Below are 16,313 nucleotides of genomic sequence, written 5' to 3'. Positions count from 1 at the left end.
AAAAATGACAATGGTCCCAAAAATGTGTCAAAATTGTCCGAAGTGTCCGCCATAATGTCGCAGTCACGAAAAAAATCGCTGATAGCCGCCAATAGTAGTAACAAAAAAAATTAATGAAAATGCAATAAAACTATCCCCTATTTTGTAAACGCTATAAATTTTGAGCAAACCAATCGATAAACACTTATTGCGATTTTTTTTACCAAAAATAGGTATAAGGATACGTATTGGCCTAAACTGAGGGAAAAAAAATGTTATATGTGTTTTTGGGGAATATTTATTAAAGCAAAAAGTTAAAAATATTGTATTTTTTTCAAAATTGTCGCTCTATTTTTGTTTATAGCGTTTATTTTGTTTGGGAGCCACGTCGCACGACCGTGCAATTGTCTGTTAAAGCAACGCAGTGTCGAATCGCAAAACCTGGCCTGGGCATTTAGCAACAAAATGGTCCGGGGCTTAAGTGGTTAAGTGGTTAAGCTGATTTCAAGCAAGCTTGGATACAAATTAGTCTAGTGAAACACAGCAATTGTTGGATGCTTTTATAGGTGAAAATTAAATGGCACTTAGAACCTTGGAAAGTAATGGCAAAACTCATTCTGAATAAACTAGTGTATGACATATGACCCTAAGACAGACACAATTGAAACCAATTGGTTAAGTCTGCTAAAAGAAATAGGTGCTTCCTGTTAGTGACAACTGAGGAACAGTAATTTTTTTTGGCAGGTGGGTACCAAGCTAGTAAACCCAAGTGGGATAGTTGTTGGGTTGTCTTGAGTGAAGACTGTTAATCAGAGGATTTATCAACCATGGAGAAGGTAAGAGAGCAAACTTCCAGTACCCAGAACACAAGGGTTACAGCAAAAGGAACCTGGAAAAGCCACCAGAATGTTTTCTTTGTCCATGAGCATTTCTAAAGGACTAAAAAAACTGTTTATACCATATTGTTGTTTATTTTTTGAACAGTTATACTCTAGGAGCAATAGCATAAGGGTCATATGGTACTCATAGGTTGGTGTTATTTAGGAAAGCAGCACTGTCAACAGAGGAGGAAAATTGAATTTTCCTAACAGTTTTACAGCGGGGCACTGGGCGATTTCCTTCAGTTTTGCTTAAAATTTTGCAAACAATGTTCCTGACAAGTGGGGTAGCCTACTCCTTCTGTTGTGAACCTCTTTTAATATATAGGATCAGGGATAGACCCAAAAGATGTACAAGCTGTCTGAGACCTTATTCCATTATCCTGCCCTGTTTCCACCTTTCGTTGTCTCAGGCCCCGTACACACGTCCGGGAAACTCGACGAGCAAAACACAACTTTTTGCTCGTCTAGTTCCGTGTGAAGCCGCCGAGGATCTCGGCGAGCCAAGTTTCCCCGTTGACTAACGAGGAAATAGAGAACATGTTCTCTATTTGGCCCGACGAGATCCTCGTCGGTTTTCTCAGCCGAAAGTGTACACACGGCTGGGTTTCTCGGCAGAATACGGCTCCGATCGAGTTTCTGGCTGAATTCTGTCGAGAAACTCGGTCGTGTGTACGGGGCCTTACATTTTAAGCTTCCTAACATAGCAATCATTACATCATGGAAGAGTTAAAAAAGGTTGTCAAGCCAAAGAATTTCTAAGAATCTTACAATTCCATCTCAGATGTTATTACCTAACACCACATAAACACCAAATAAAAGTTACCACAAGTACGGGCAGGCAGACTCCAAATGTGCTGGCCGGCAAATACATTTCCAGCTAGCTGTAGTGTAAACTCACTGCTTTAAGAGCAAATCCCACTAATGTGACTGATATCTTAAGAACTCTTTTGTGCCAGCTACATTTTCATCAGCTTATCAGTCATGTGATGGACAACTTCACACAGTAATATTGCAATTATTTACTCTAGAGTATACCAAAAATGGTAGATTGCCCACATCATTCATTCAAGGCACCAAACACCTAAATCATTTATGATGATCCAGGGGATAAGAGAATTAGTGTGTCATTAAACTACATCTGAGGTTGCAACAACCTACTACCTACCAAGACTGTGTCTTTCTGGCGATTTAACTAACACTGTTTCTGAAAGCTTTTGCCACGCTGTATTAGTTAATATTTTTGGATTCAATTAAGATATTACTGTAGAAGTATTAATGTTTTATACTATATACTAGTTCAGTTAGGTTTGTTACATTTTATCTTCACCTTTTTTTTCATTCATTGTGGTATCTCGTGCTACTGATGGATTTCTTCCAGATATACAGTAGATGCATGGCACTTCCAAAGGCAGGTTTCATAATGGTGATAAAAGTAGCCATGCCTGCATAAGGTGTGTTGAAACAAGCACTTTTAATCTTCAATGAACATTGGTGTGGCAAGATTACAATGCACAAGTGCAATTGGGAGACATGGACAGAGTGTGGACACCTTATACCAGGAAATATCTGGACCAGAACCTTCATGGCAGGATCATATCTATTATTGCAGCAGGTTAGCTCCCCTGGGCGAAATGACAATACCTTATGTCGGTTCGCCTTTTGACCACTAGGGGGCACACACTGCCCGTGTGGCTCGCCACCAGAGCTGATGCGAGTGCCCGGCGGAAGCGATGACCGTCGGCACCCGCGATCGCTCGTGACAGAGCGAAAAACGGGATCTGTGTAAACACACCTAGGGAACACAGTTAACCCCCCCTTGATCACACCCTAGTGTTAAACCCTTCCCTGCCAGTGACATTTATACAGTAATCAGTGCATTTTTATATTATATTATTATACTGATCGCTGTATAATTGTCACTGGTCCCAAAAATGTGTCAAGTGTCCAATCTGTCTGACGCAATATTGCAGTCCCGATAAAAATCGCTGATCACCATCATTACTAGTAAAAAAATTAATAATAATAGAAATGCCATAAATCTATGTCCTATTTTGTAGACGCTATAACTTTTGCGCAAACCAATCAATATACGCTTATTGCGATTTTTTTACCAAAAATATGTAGAAGAATACATATCGGCCTAAACTGAGAAAAAATATTGTTTTTATTTTTAAAAAAATTGGATATTTATTATAGCAAAAAGTGTTTTGTGTTTTGTGTTTTTTTTTCAAAATTGTCGCTCTTCTTTTGTTTATAGCGCAAAAAATAAAAACCGCAGAGGTAATCAAATACCACCAAAATAAAGCTATTTTTGTGGGGAAAAAAGGACGTCAATTTTGTTTGGGTACAGTGTCGCACGAATTGTCAGTTAAAGCGACGTAGTGTCATATCGCAAAAAAAGGCTCGGCCATTGAGCAGCCAAATCTTCCAGGGCTGAAGTGGCTAATAAACACTGCAGATTTAGGCCCCTTTCACACGGTCAGACCATTCAGGTCCGCCTGTCATATTTATCTGAAGACCTGAACGGCCGCTCCATAATTCTCTATAGGGAGTCGGATGTCAGCGAAGAGATGTCCGCTGACATCCGACCCGATCCAATCCGCAAAAATCAGACGGAAGGCGATACGTCGCCATCCGTCCATGGCGGATCGGGTGAAATCTGATGAAAACGGACAGCATGTTCATCAGATCTCTTCATAGGAGTCAGCGGCGCTGCACAAGCCCCTCCCTGCTCAGTGAACAGAGAGGGACTTGTCATCCGCCGGCTCAGCGGAGATCTGCGGAGAGATCTCCCGCTGAGCTGGCTGGAGCTGGCAGACTCCGCTGAGACAGGGTCCATCTAGTGTGAAAGGGGCCTTAAAGTGGAGGTTCCATCAAAAAAACTATTTTGCTTTGAACTGTAGGTTACACCTAAAAAAGAAAAAACATTTTTTTTTTACTCATCTGGAAATGCCTGTTGCTATGCGGTCCCACAAAATCTGCCTTTGAAACCTAATGCTCCTGGGAAATGTGTGTCATAATTTGCCAGGATGCAGTGCGCTGTCCAATTATCACTCCCCATCCAAGACTTCCAGGAAGTAAGTGCTTGTAGGCTTCACAATGCCCACAAGCAAAATGACAACGGTGTGGACATACTGTAGTTTTATAAACCATATTTTTTGAATATCTATGCAGATCGGCAGCGGATTGTAAAATAGTAAGTGACCAGATTTATATTATAAAAACGCAGGATGAAAGGACATACATTTAAAAAATTCTAATTAAGGTTGGAACTCCACTTTAACAGTATTAAAACTAATCTAAAAATGTATTTAACAGGTTTTAGTAACCTTTTTGTAACTTTCAAAGAGCTTGTTGACTTCACTACAGCTTGAAAAATGTAGCAGCTACAGCATACCATAACAGGTTAAAACATCAAACATACTAAATAATATGCATTTCCATAATTATTCTGAAGTCTAATATCACATCTTATACCATATCTGTGGGTATATAACCATTACATTAATCTCATTCTAGCAGCCATTCCCAGATAACAGAAAAAGATAATACATTACTACTGCAGGTACAAATCAATAATACACCAGATATATTTGTTATGTTAAATTAAATAAATGTAGTGTTCCCAGGGCCATTTTGTTATTTTATATATTTCTCTAGATCAAGCCTTCAATTAAAACTAATATTGTTAGGACCAGAAATATGCTATTTTCTCTCACTAGCCACAGGCTTTCCAGTGTAGTGCTACATAACAACCATAAAAGAGAAGATATTCCTATGATTCATGTTGAAAATTAATAATAAATGGAGGGAAGCACAGAGAAGTCAGGAACTAGATAGTGTATGTGTTATGGCATACAGGGTCATTTGATAAAGGAAATAGAAAACAGACAATTTTGTTCACTTCAAAGACCCAAACAGATATTGAGGAAAAAGTTTACAAAGTACAGATTACATTTTTAGTTATATATGATCACTTGGTCTAAGTTGAGAATTGTGAATAATTATGTTTTAGGTGCATTTTACATTCAGTTTACATGCATTATCATTCACCCTTATGGTTTGAAGGAAACCACAGCAAAGCTGAATCTTTAAAATACATGCAGATGTCAGCTTGTCTGTTTTGTTCTGGATATGGAAGATGTATACAATGTTGTCTGGTGAGAATATTTCCTCTCACTTTCTCTCCTGGAGACCTAACTTGGGAACAGGAAGTGAATAAAATGCCCCAAATGGGCACACCGACAGCCATGTAAACCTGACAGAGGTTCTAACCCTTCCATACTGTGAATTTGCTTCCATTGGAGATATTGACCAGCCTGGCGGTATTCCCGAGTCTGACTCGGGGTGAGATTTTTGGCTACGATCGGTAACCCCGAGTCAGACTCGGGCTCGCCTTGCTAAATCCACAGGCAGTGTTTACTTACCTTGCCCCTGGATCCAGCGATGCCACCGCGCTGTGTGAGCGAGCGGGACCTCGCTCGATTCACACAGTGCCTCTGTGTGCCGCCGATCTCCGTTCCCTGCGATGTTACGACGCACGGGGGTGGATAACGGCGCCAAATTCAAAAAGGTAAACAAACAGCTTACATACAGTATACTGTAATCTTATAGATTACAGTACTGTATGTAAAAAATACACACCCCCCCTTGTCCCTAGTGGTCTGCCCAGTGCCCTACAAGTTATTTTATATAATAAAAACTGTTCTTTCTGCCTGCAAACTGTAGATTGTCCAAAAGTGTCCCTTTATGTCAAAAATGGTTTTAGAGCAGCTAAAAAACAGCGATAATAAATTATAATCACTTGCAGAATTGTGCGATAGCGATTTGTGGGGAAATTCGTCATAAAACAATTTAAGTGAGTTATTCCTAAGAATTACAGACCTACAATATAAAACGCCAAATTTCCTTGCAAATAATGGTACCGCTTTCAGGACCTTTTTTCTGAAATTATCATACCGCCAGGGAGGTTAAGGCTATTTACTAAGAGAGTTAAAGTGTTACTAAACCCACAACAGTAAAATCAGTCTGTATATGCAGTAAAGCCTGCTTGTTATACTCACAATGGAATCTAGGGGGTAAATCGTCCGCATTGTACAAAAAGGCTGTTTGATCCTGTCTTCTCTTATCCTTCCCTTCTTCCACTGTACCCAATTAATCTCCTGATAGAACAGAGCCTCTGCTCAGTTTGATGTGTATTGCTAGAGAGTTTTTATTTTTCTTGGTAGGGTGCATGTGATCTGCACAGGGCCAATCAGCACTGTCCAGACAAAGGATCAGGGGTCCTGCAGCCTCATAGGACAGTCAGAGTAGAATAAAAACTCCTCCTACATGCTTTATCTAGATACTGATAGACTTCATACGACTGCTACAGGATATACTGCTGAAGAAGAAGGGTATTTAGCCGTATATATTTACCAAAATAATTGCATTTCCATGTTCTGTGTACTGTGGGAGACCAGGTATAGTAAACGCTGGGTCCTGGGTTTAGTAACACTTTAAAAAACAAAATATTAAAGGCTAAATTCACCTTTGGAACATGTTACTTGTCACACCAGTATTTATTGTGTAATATTAACAAGTTCCATCTTGTGACCCGCTCACCTCCCTCCACCTTCCACTGTGACAGCGGGTGGGGGATCCTCTCCCTGCAACCAATGTCACATTTTAAAATCAGCATGGCTGTACTGGGCTCCACCCCCACAGCCACATTATTTACTGGAATCTGTGAATGGAGAAACTATGTCAGACAGCTTTGTAGTTCTCTGCCCTCCCAGTGTTTTGACACTTCCTCCAGCCTTATAATAGAAAGTCCTACAGAGGTATGGCCAAGAAAGCTGGAGTAAGTGTCTGCAGGAGCCTGACGTTACACCTGTGACCCACTGATCGCAGAGGCAATGCTTTGCAGGTTCCTGGTGGATAATATAATAAGTGCACATTTCTTTTCTGGAACTGAAGATAATCTTCTTCTTTTTTTTTTAAATAAACATTCTTTACTCCTTTAATAAATCAGCATAAATCCCTATTCTTCCAGTCGTGTTCCTTTTTGTCACTGGGGCAGAAAGTACCAGAAAACTATCCCCCCCTCCCCAGTGGGAACACAGAGCAATAGAATGTGACAGAGTTTCTATGCATTCCCTCTATTCAAAACAAAGAAATAAAGGGGTTGATTTAATAGATTGTTCACTTTGCAAGACGACATTGCAAGTGAATTTTCCTCAGAGCTTTGTAAATAAGGTGAAGATCTACTTACTTCCATCATCCAATCATCGTCCAATCATGTGCAAACAAAAATGTTGTTTTCTTATTTTCCTATGTCAAGTTGCAGCCTATTTTTCCTTAGTTATTCCAAAATCTCAAACTTTAAACAATACCATATTTCCCATTTGTTGTTTTCCGCCTACGATCTTTATCTGTTTTTATTCACACCATTGACATAATGTAGCACTTCCTCCATTTTTTCCCATGGAGTTTCTTTCCAAGTCTCAAACCTCTATTTTAATTTAATTGCCAATCCAAGTCATGTGACCACATATTTCTACATGCTGGTAATTTATGTGCTGTATGTCGAAATGTCACTTTATTATGATCAGCTAAAAAAAAAAAAAAAATTATTGATACATTTTATCTAAATTCAAACTCCAAATCTTTTGAGTTGGATACATTACATTTTCAACCTTCTGACCTTCAATTCTGAACTGTCATTGGTGGCTTTTGTCTTTGGACTTACTGGTGCAGTGTTGGATGTGTCTGCTCTGAAGAGGATAAGCATGGTAATCAAAAAGAGTCCTCCCAAGATACAGCATTACAAATTCAGTGTAGAATAGGTTGAAAATGCCCTATACTGCCACATAAATAGCCAACATATTAACCACTTAAGCCCCGGACCAAAATGCAGCTAAAGGACCAGGCCCCTTTTTGCAAATCGGAACTGCGTGGCTTTAACTGACAATTGCGCGGTCGTGCGACGTGGCTCTCAAAAAAAATTGGAGTCCTTTTTTTCCCACAAATAGAGCTTTCTTTTGATGGTATTTGATCACCTCTGCAGTTTTTATTTTTTGCGCTATAAACAAAAATAGAGTGACAATTTTGAAAAAAAATGCAATATTTTTTACTTTTTTCTATAATAAATATACCCCAAAAATATATAAAAAAAACATTTGTTTTCCTCAGTTTAGGCCGGTACGTATTCTTCTACCTATTTTTGGTAAAAAAAAATCGCAATAAGCGTTTATCGATTGGTTTGTGCAAAATTTATAGCGTTTACAAAATAGGGGATAGTTTTATTGCATTTTTATAAAAAAAATATTTTTTACTTCTAATGGTGGCGATCAGCGATTTTGTTCGTGACTGCGACATTATGGCGGACACTTCGGACAATTTTGACACATTTTTGGGACCATTGTCATTTTCACAGCAAAAAATGCATTTAAAATGCATTGTTTATTGTGAAAATGACAATTGCAGTTTGGGAGTTAACCACAGGGGGCGCTGATGGGGTTATGTGTGACCTGAAGTGTGTTTACAACTTAAGGAGGGTGTGGCTGTAGGTGTGATGCCATCGATTGTGTCCCCCTATAAAAGGGATGACATGATCGATGCTGCCGCCACAGTGAAGAACGGGCAACGGGGAAGATCTGAAATGAGGGGAAGCTCTGCTGATTTTATCATCCAATAATAAAAATGCCATAAAAATACCCCTTATTTTGTAAACGCTATAACTTTTGCGCGAACCAATCAATAAACGCTTATTGCAATTTTTTTTTTACGAAAAATATGTAGAAGAATACGTATCGGCCTAAACTGAGGAAAAAAATTGTTTTTTTATATATTTTTGGGGGATATTTATTATAGCAAAAAGTTAAAAATATTCATTTTTTTCAAAATTGTCGCTCTATTTTTGTTTATAGCGCAAAAACTAAAAACCGCAGAGGTGATCAAATACCACCAAAAGAAAGCTCTATTTGTGGGGAAAAAGGACACCAATTTTGTTTGGGAGCTACGTCGCACGACCGCGCAATTGTCTGTTAAAGCGACACAGTGCTGAATCGCAAAAAGTGCTCTGGTTTTTGACTAGCAATATGGGGGGTTAAGTGGTTAAACTTCGGTCTGTCAACCGTCCTGCCTAAAAGTACAAGTTGTTTCACTAATCTTTGTTAGCTAGAAAATGTGTGACCCTCTAATCCTGGTTTCCTTTTTTATCCAAAGGCTCAATATCCCTTGCTTTGGATCCAAGGGCGATGCCCTAGAGCAGTGATTGCGAACCTTGGCACCCCAGATGTTTTGGAACTACATTTCCCATAATGCCCATGCACTCTGCAGTGCAGTTGCCCATCATGGGAAATGTAGTTCCAAAACATCTGGGGTGCCAAGGTTCGCCATTGCTGCCCTAGAGCTTAGCCCTTTTAACCCCCTTGTACCATATGCAATTACTTTAATACATGTTTGGTCAACTACAAAAGTATTAGAAGTAAAACCTAAAGAGAACATTATAGTTCCTAATGGTAAAAAAAAATAGTTTATAAAGTTGTAAATAGATCAGTATTGTTGCATGTTACTATTTTAACAAATTTCATACATTAGCTACATAAATCTAACTATACAGGCTGATATAAAAAGAAAGTATGATACCTGACAAGAATGTTAAATGGCGTATGCGTGTCTCATGAGACACATTACAAAATCATTCAATGAATGTTGTGCTACACACATGGGTCTTTCATGTTAAATTATATGACCATTTCAAAAACTCATTAATATGTCATTAACCAAGCAGGCATTTGCTAATTAAATAATTAGACCCCTTTGTTCAATTTCCATGTTGCTTTCTAATGATAACCATGCCCCTTATTTCCATTCTCTGAACTTTCCTATTAGATGACAAAAAAGAAAAAAAAATTTAACAATTACTCCTCCATTCTTTCTTGGCCAGATGGCCACATAACACAAATAACACAATTCCAATTCCACTGGAATCACTTCCAATCCATAGCAGCACTGGAGATAAATGGAGGCAGTAAATGAATTACATTACAAAAGAAGCATACTTTCTTATTGGCCACACCACTTCAGCAGTGGATTATTTTTTTGCATTTAAAGCAGACACTGACTAACGTTATTGTTGCCATATGGTTTTTGGGTAATCTAGATTAAATAGAGATATGTGGATATATATATATGTCTATGGCTGTGTCTGTGTATGAATATAAAGATATATATATTCTAATTATGAATATATTTCTCTAAGTAGAGGCTGAAGATATCTCAGTCAGAGTACAAAGTTTATGGTTCATTTAGCATGCTAATTCATGGCATTTAGCATATAGCAAAGTTCATTGTTTGGTAACAGACATTGTGAAGCCAATGAATTAAACCACCTTATGTGAGGGACCCCATGCTGGGATGTTCAATCAAGATAGCCACATCCTGTTTAAGCTTGGGAAAAATTCACTTTACTCTGCTGTCGGATATAGTCACCAAGATTTGCATGAAAGGGGGCTGACTTATTTAGTCGGGCCTCCAATCATGATCCTATCTAGGCCAACCAATGGGACGTCAGCTTAGAAAGATATACTCCACAGCACAGATTAATGGAGGGCACTTTATGGAACCACCAATTGATGGCCAGGATGGCTAAAGTTAAAAATAGCGCAGAGATAATAAGGACAATGGAGGAATCCAAAAGCCCATGGCACCATGCACAAGAGTATGTAAATATAAAACTTACAGAGAGAAAATACAGCAAACGTGAGGGTAAGACCGCACTAATTTTTGCTGCATTTTGGTTAGCCAACAATTATAGGTCATTATTATTGCAGACCATTTCTCTCAAGCAAGATCTAGAAATTGCCAAAAGTAAAATCAGTACTCCAAGAGTTTCTATGACAAATACGAATTCTAGCCACCAGCAGCCAACAATACAGGGGCTGAATGCTGAAGACAGTAAATGTGAACAATTATCTGCATCTTCCAGCACAGTGCAGACGGTACAATCTACACATACCATAGATTGTAATGCAACAAGTTTCAGTATTTCTAGTGGCAACAGGAAAGTACCTCCGTCTGGAGTAGGTGATAATGCCAACAGCTCATTGAAAGATGGGAACTCTTTTGAAAGAACCTCCATTTCTCATACAGCAAAAGGTGTTAATCAGGTTGTAGCCATTGAATGTTCTCAGCCTAAAACCACACCAGTTGTTAAAAGACGCTTTAATACTTTACAAAAGATAAAATGCTTCTCGTGTGGTTTATTCGGACACATTTCCCAGTTTTGTTTAGCTTCTGGTGAAAAGATATTAAAACCAAATCAGTATACAACAAAGAGGCGTGACGTAGAAGTGTACTCACCTCGCTGGGGTGAAAAGCCTAAGAAATATGAAAATACAAATTCATACATCCCTTCCTCAAATATTAAGGCCCAAAATGAGGCTTTACAGTATGAGATTAGGCAAATGAAACAGGAAAGGGATGAGTTTGTGAAAGAATTCCAGTCCTTTAAAAGAAACATTATTGACTTGAATTTGAAAAATGGAGGGAGTAAATTTAGAAGGGTTTTAGATGTCTAGGACATTTAGTTTCACTAGATCAAAGTTTACCAATGTACATGTAAGAATGTTGTATTGTTGGCTTTAAATAAGAAAAAAAGGGGATAAGTATTAATTGTTTTGCTGCAAGTTTTTTTTTTCAGGGTGAATCACAGAAAGCTGTACATATGCGTAACAAAAGGTCAAGTATAGGGTTTTGTTTTTCTCTTATTCGGTCCCTTTGTATTCTCCCAATGGCCAGAAACACCTAGCAATTCATTTGCAAATTACCAAAGCTAGGGGATTCAAGCTAAATGAAGGTGTGTTTGTGTGGGTCATGGAATGAAAGGGTATGAATGGTCCATGTGTAAACAAGACTTTTTCTTTTTGTTTGTTTTGATTTTTTTTTTTTTCTGTTTTATGGAATTCATAATTGTTTTCTCTCTCTCTTCCCCAATCTCTTGTTTGTAATGAGCTCAATACTGGTACCAGTTTAAATTTATACTTTTTCTATAACTTAAATGTATTCGCGAATAAAAAACCTGTGCACAGGTACAAGATAAGTTTATTTTGTTTTTTCTCTCTCCTTTCCTGGGGTTAGAGTGAAGTGTCATTCACTCTGACACTTGGAAACTACATAAAACATTATGCTGCACCTTGTGGCATATTATGGATCCAGTAGGTCCTATATTTCTCTGTTTTTCTCCTTCCAAAATTGACGCATGTGCTGGTAATATGCGTAAAGGGGGTAGGTCAGCAGGAGGTCTTCTTAGACGGTAAGTACTTACAAATCCCACCATGTTTTTCCTATAATTTTTGTTTGTTAAAATACAGATATAGGAGGGAGTCAGTTACATGGGTCACTGTACTTACGGTGGATAGACTCATTACCTCCGCTGGCAAGCATATACTGTCAGTTAGCCCATAAACCTCCTCAGAAGAGGTACAGTAAGATGTTATTAATGGTTTGGACTTTTGCATTTTAGGAAGAAATACACACATGGACAGAGGATCGAAACCAAGACTGATCAAAATACTGTGAAACACAGAGGACCTTAAAACATCGTTTTTTTAAATGTTTGTTTTAAGGACAATCCTTGAATAGAATTAATTAGAGTCAGGCCCAACTAAATTCTAAAATATATTTAAATTTTTTTTAGTGGTCTGTTTCATTAAACAGGGCCGGGTCTCTTTCTCTCTCTGATACCACTTCCTGTGGCCTGTTGGGCTGGAAAATTGATTTTCACTGAGAATCAATTAATATGGTAATCACTACAGAGAGGACATTGCCTTTTGTATAACAGCAATGCAATTTTTATTATTTTTTTTAGTGTTTACTTGTTTTTATTTTTATTTTTTTTTAATTATTTTGTTTTTTTGGTTTAACAAAATACATATTCAATGCTCTTTAACAATACAAAGGTTGGGGCAGCATTGAATCTGAATTTGTTTTTGTTTTTTTACTTTTTTTATATATACCTTTTTAGGTTTACTTTTTATTTCCTCCTTTTTCTTCTAAGGAAAACTATTTTTCTTCATTTCCTATATCACTTTATTTTTGGTCATTCTGGAGGTTGCTATGGTGAAATAAAAAAAAAAAAAAAAAAAGAGAGGAGTAGGGGTAACATTATATGGACAACATTTAGAACAGTTAAAACAAAACAAAAATGTTGATATAGAATATTAAAGCTTCCCTATATTATTTTGGGGATGGGACAAAGTTCCAACAGTTTTTTCTTCTCTTTTGACACTGGATAAATGTTTTATATAAAATGTGTGACATTGTAGCTATTACCAACTATGACAATAGTCAGCAACAGTCATGTGACTAGTTTCCTGGTATAGGTGACATTGTATCCTCTCTACAGTTCTAATATTGGACAGTCATCATATGTATGTGGTCATGGGTAATTTTTTTTTTATGTTGGTCAGTTTTCTTTTTGTGCCATAACTAAGTTCAAAAAGCAATGCTTAAAGATCATATAGATATACTGGGACTGGTGAGACTCATAGTGATTGGCAAATAACAGAGTATAGTACAATTGTACTTAAGTAAGTTAGTCTAATCATTCCTGAAGCCTCAAGTAACTGGTAACATCACACCTATCCACATTCTAAAATCAAGTTATTTTTGTCTGCTTACATGACACTGCCTAAATCTGCACGGAGACCTCTTAAAGTGATGACCTCTTCCCTAGTCTGCTAAAGGCAGGACTCATACAGCAGCTACACATGGTAGCCAAGGACGGATCTATATGCACAAAAGTGGGGCACCACCCCAGGCACCAACCCATCAGGGTTGGTATAACGGAACACAGCGTCAGTAAAAGGAGTTTGTGGTGAGTTGTGATGGCAACAAGATCCGCCTGGAAACTGGAAGGGTCACACACACACACACACAGGGGCAATCCGCAGAAGGCGGGGCAGAGTTACTTGCAGGCATATGACAATGGAGGAAGAAAGATGGGGGATGGCAATCAGACTACCTGGCTGACGGGCTGAAGGTTAAATTGTTACACATGACAATGGTATAGGGCCTCATATTAGGTCACAGTATATCTATAACAATTTTAATCAAAGGTCCTTAATACTCCGAATGACAAGATAAGCATTCATTGGAAGGCATATGTCGTAAAAGTACTCGTGTTTTTCCTTCTCTAACTTTGCCCACACTAATAAAGTACAAGCACAGAAAGCAAATAAAGGTGGTCCAAAGGCCATTACTGTATGATGTATCCAATTGGAATCGCCATGGAAGGCTGTCCCAGAAGCAAGGCAAACAGGACCCGATTGACATTATGGACTTTCGCACTATTATTATTGGACGGTTGAGAACAAGGATCCTCCAGTTTTTCTTCCCCCCTTCATTTTTTTTTGGATGTTTGGTATCTTATGATTTTTATTATGGACTTATTACATCCAGAACAAGTGATGACTACCAGTACTGGGATCCAAAAATATGAACTGTAGAGACGGAAAGTTTAAAACGTTTTTTTTTTTCACAGAGGTGTATATCATTTCAGAGGGCAAGGCCAAAAAGTTTTAAATGAAAGATTACACATAAAACCATTATTGTAGGTGTGGCCGAGTCTCATATTCTCAACTGGCCACAAGGGGCCATCTGTTGCCATATGGTTTTTGGGTAATCTAGATTAAATAGAGATATGTGGATATATATATGTATATGGCTGTGTCTGTGTATGAATATAAAGATATATATATTCTAATTATGAATATATTTCTCTAAGTAGAGGCTGAAGATATCTCAGTCAGAGTACAAAGTTTATGGTTCATTTAGCATGCTAATTCATGGCATTTAGCATATAGCAAAGTTCATTGTTTGGTAACAGACATTGTGGAGCCAATGAATTAAACCACCTTATGTGAGGGACCCCATGCTGGGATGTTCAATCAAGATAGCCACATCCTGTTTAAGCTTGGGAAAAATTCACTTTACTCTGCTGTCGGATATAGTCACCAAGATTTGCATGAAAGGGGGCTGACTTATTTAGTCGGGCCTCCAATCATGATCCTAGCTAGGCCAACCAATGGGACGTCAGCTTAGAAAGATATACTCCACAGCACAGATTAATGGAGGGCACTTTATGGAACCACCACTTGATGGAAGGATGTCTTGGTGGAGAGCTGGCCTAAAAGGATGGGTCTTAGTACAAGGGGTAACTATGGTATAGGCATGTGATAATTACTTGTAGCAACTGCCCATGTTTGTAATCTAAGGTTTTAGAGGAATATACTCTAGATTCCTTCATGTAAATGTATGTATTTTAACCTACGGTCTTGTTTTTAGACTATGGATAGGTTCTGTGTGTTAGACTAGACTTTGTATAAGCTCTAATAAATGTGTTATGTTGAAACTTTCACTCTGACAATTAAACTCTCATATTTTTAACCATATATCATATATGCGAGATATTAAATCTTAAATATAAAGTTATTATGGTAACAGTTATCCTTCTGGTGTGAGACAAGTTGTGAATGATATAGCACCTACAGTAGGCGTTTTGTAGCTGCCCATTTACCTCAAACACCTTTTTTCCACTTTACAATTCTGTGAGGATGTGAAACAACCACCGTATCTGTAGAGAGAAAGCTACTAGGCAGCTATTTTGGTTCTTCTGGCTCCCTGATGGTGTCATCAAAGTGAGACAGAGTCCAGAAGTAAGATAGAGCCCAGGTTCACACTGGGTACGATTTCCTTTGATTTGAGATGCGATTTCACTTATGAAATCGCATCTCAAATCGGCGGCATTTGCCGGCAATTGTCGGCAATGACACCGTCCTAATCGGTGCGACGCTGCATCTGCGACGCTGCACCGATTTCAAAAAGTAGTTCCTGTACTACTTTTTGCGATTTCTGGTCACGATTTACATAGACATCTGTGCAGAAACCTGCACAGATGACTCTTAAATCGCGTCCGAAATCGGGACTGTCGGCGGGAGTGAAATCGTACGAGTTCAGCTGAACTCGCACGGCTTCACTCCCGCAGCCCAGTGTGAACCAGGGCTCAGAGCAAGATAGTAGAACATATTGGGATTGATTTACTAGAACTGGAGAATGCTAATTCTGGTGCAACTCTGCATAGAAACCAATCAGCTTCCAGATTTTTCTTTGACAAAGCTTAATTGAACAAGCTGAAGTTAAAGCTGATTGGCTACCATGCACAGCTGCACCAAATTTTGCAGTTTTAGTAAATCAACCCCAATGTGCCTAAATACTGTAAGGCCCCTTTCACACTGGGCTGATCAGTAATGATCCGTACACTGTACAGGGACCACCCTGTCTTTTCTCCGCTCTCCTCTATGGGGGGAGCGGATGAACACGGACCGTATGTCCTTGTTCATCCAATCCGATCTGCAGAGGGAAGAAAAAATAGGATCTTCTTCCATCTGCAAAATCGGATGTTTGCGG

Source organism: Rana temporaria, chromosome 5, assembly GCF_905171775.1.
Source record: "Rana temporaria chromosome 5, aRanTem1.1, whole genome shotgun sequence".
NCBI classification, from domain to species: domain Eukaryota; kingdom Metazoa; phylum Chordata; class Amphibia; order Anura; family Ranidae; genus Rana; species Rana temporaria.
This window is presented reverse-complemented; position numbering follows the sequence as displayed.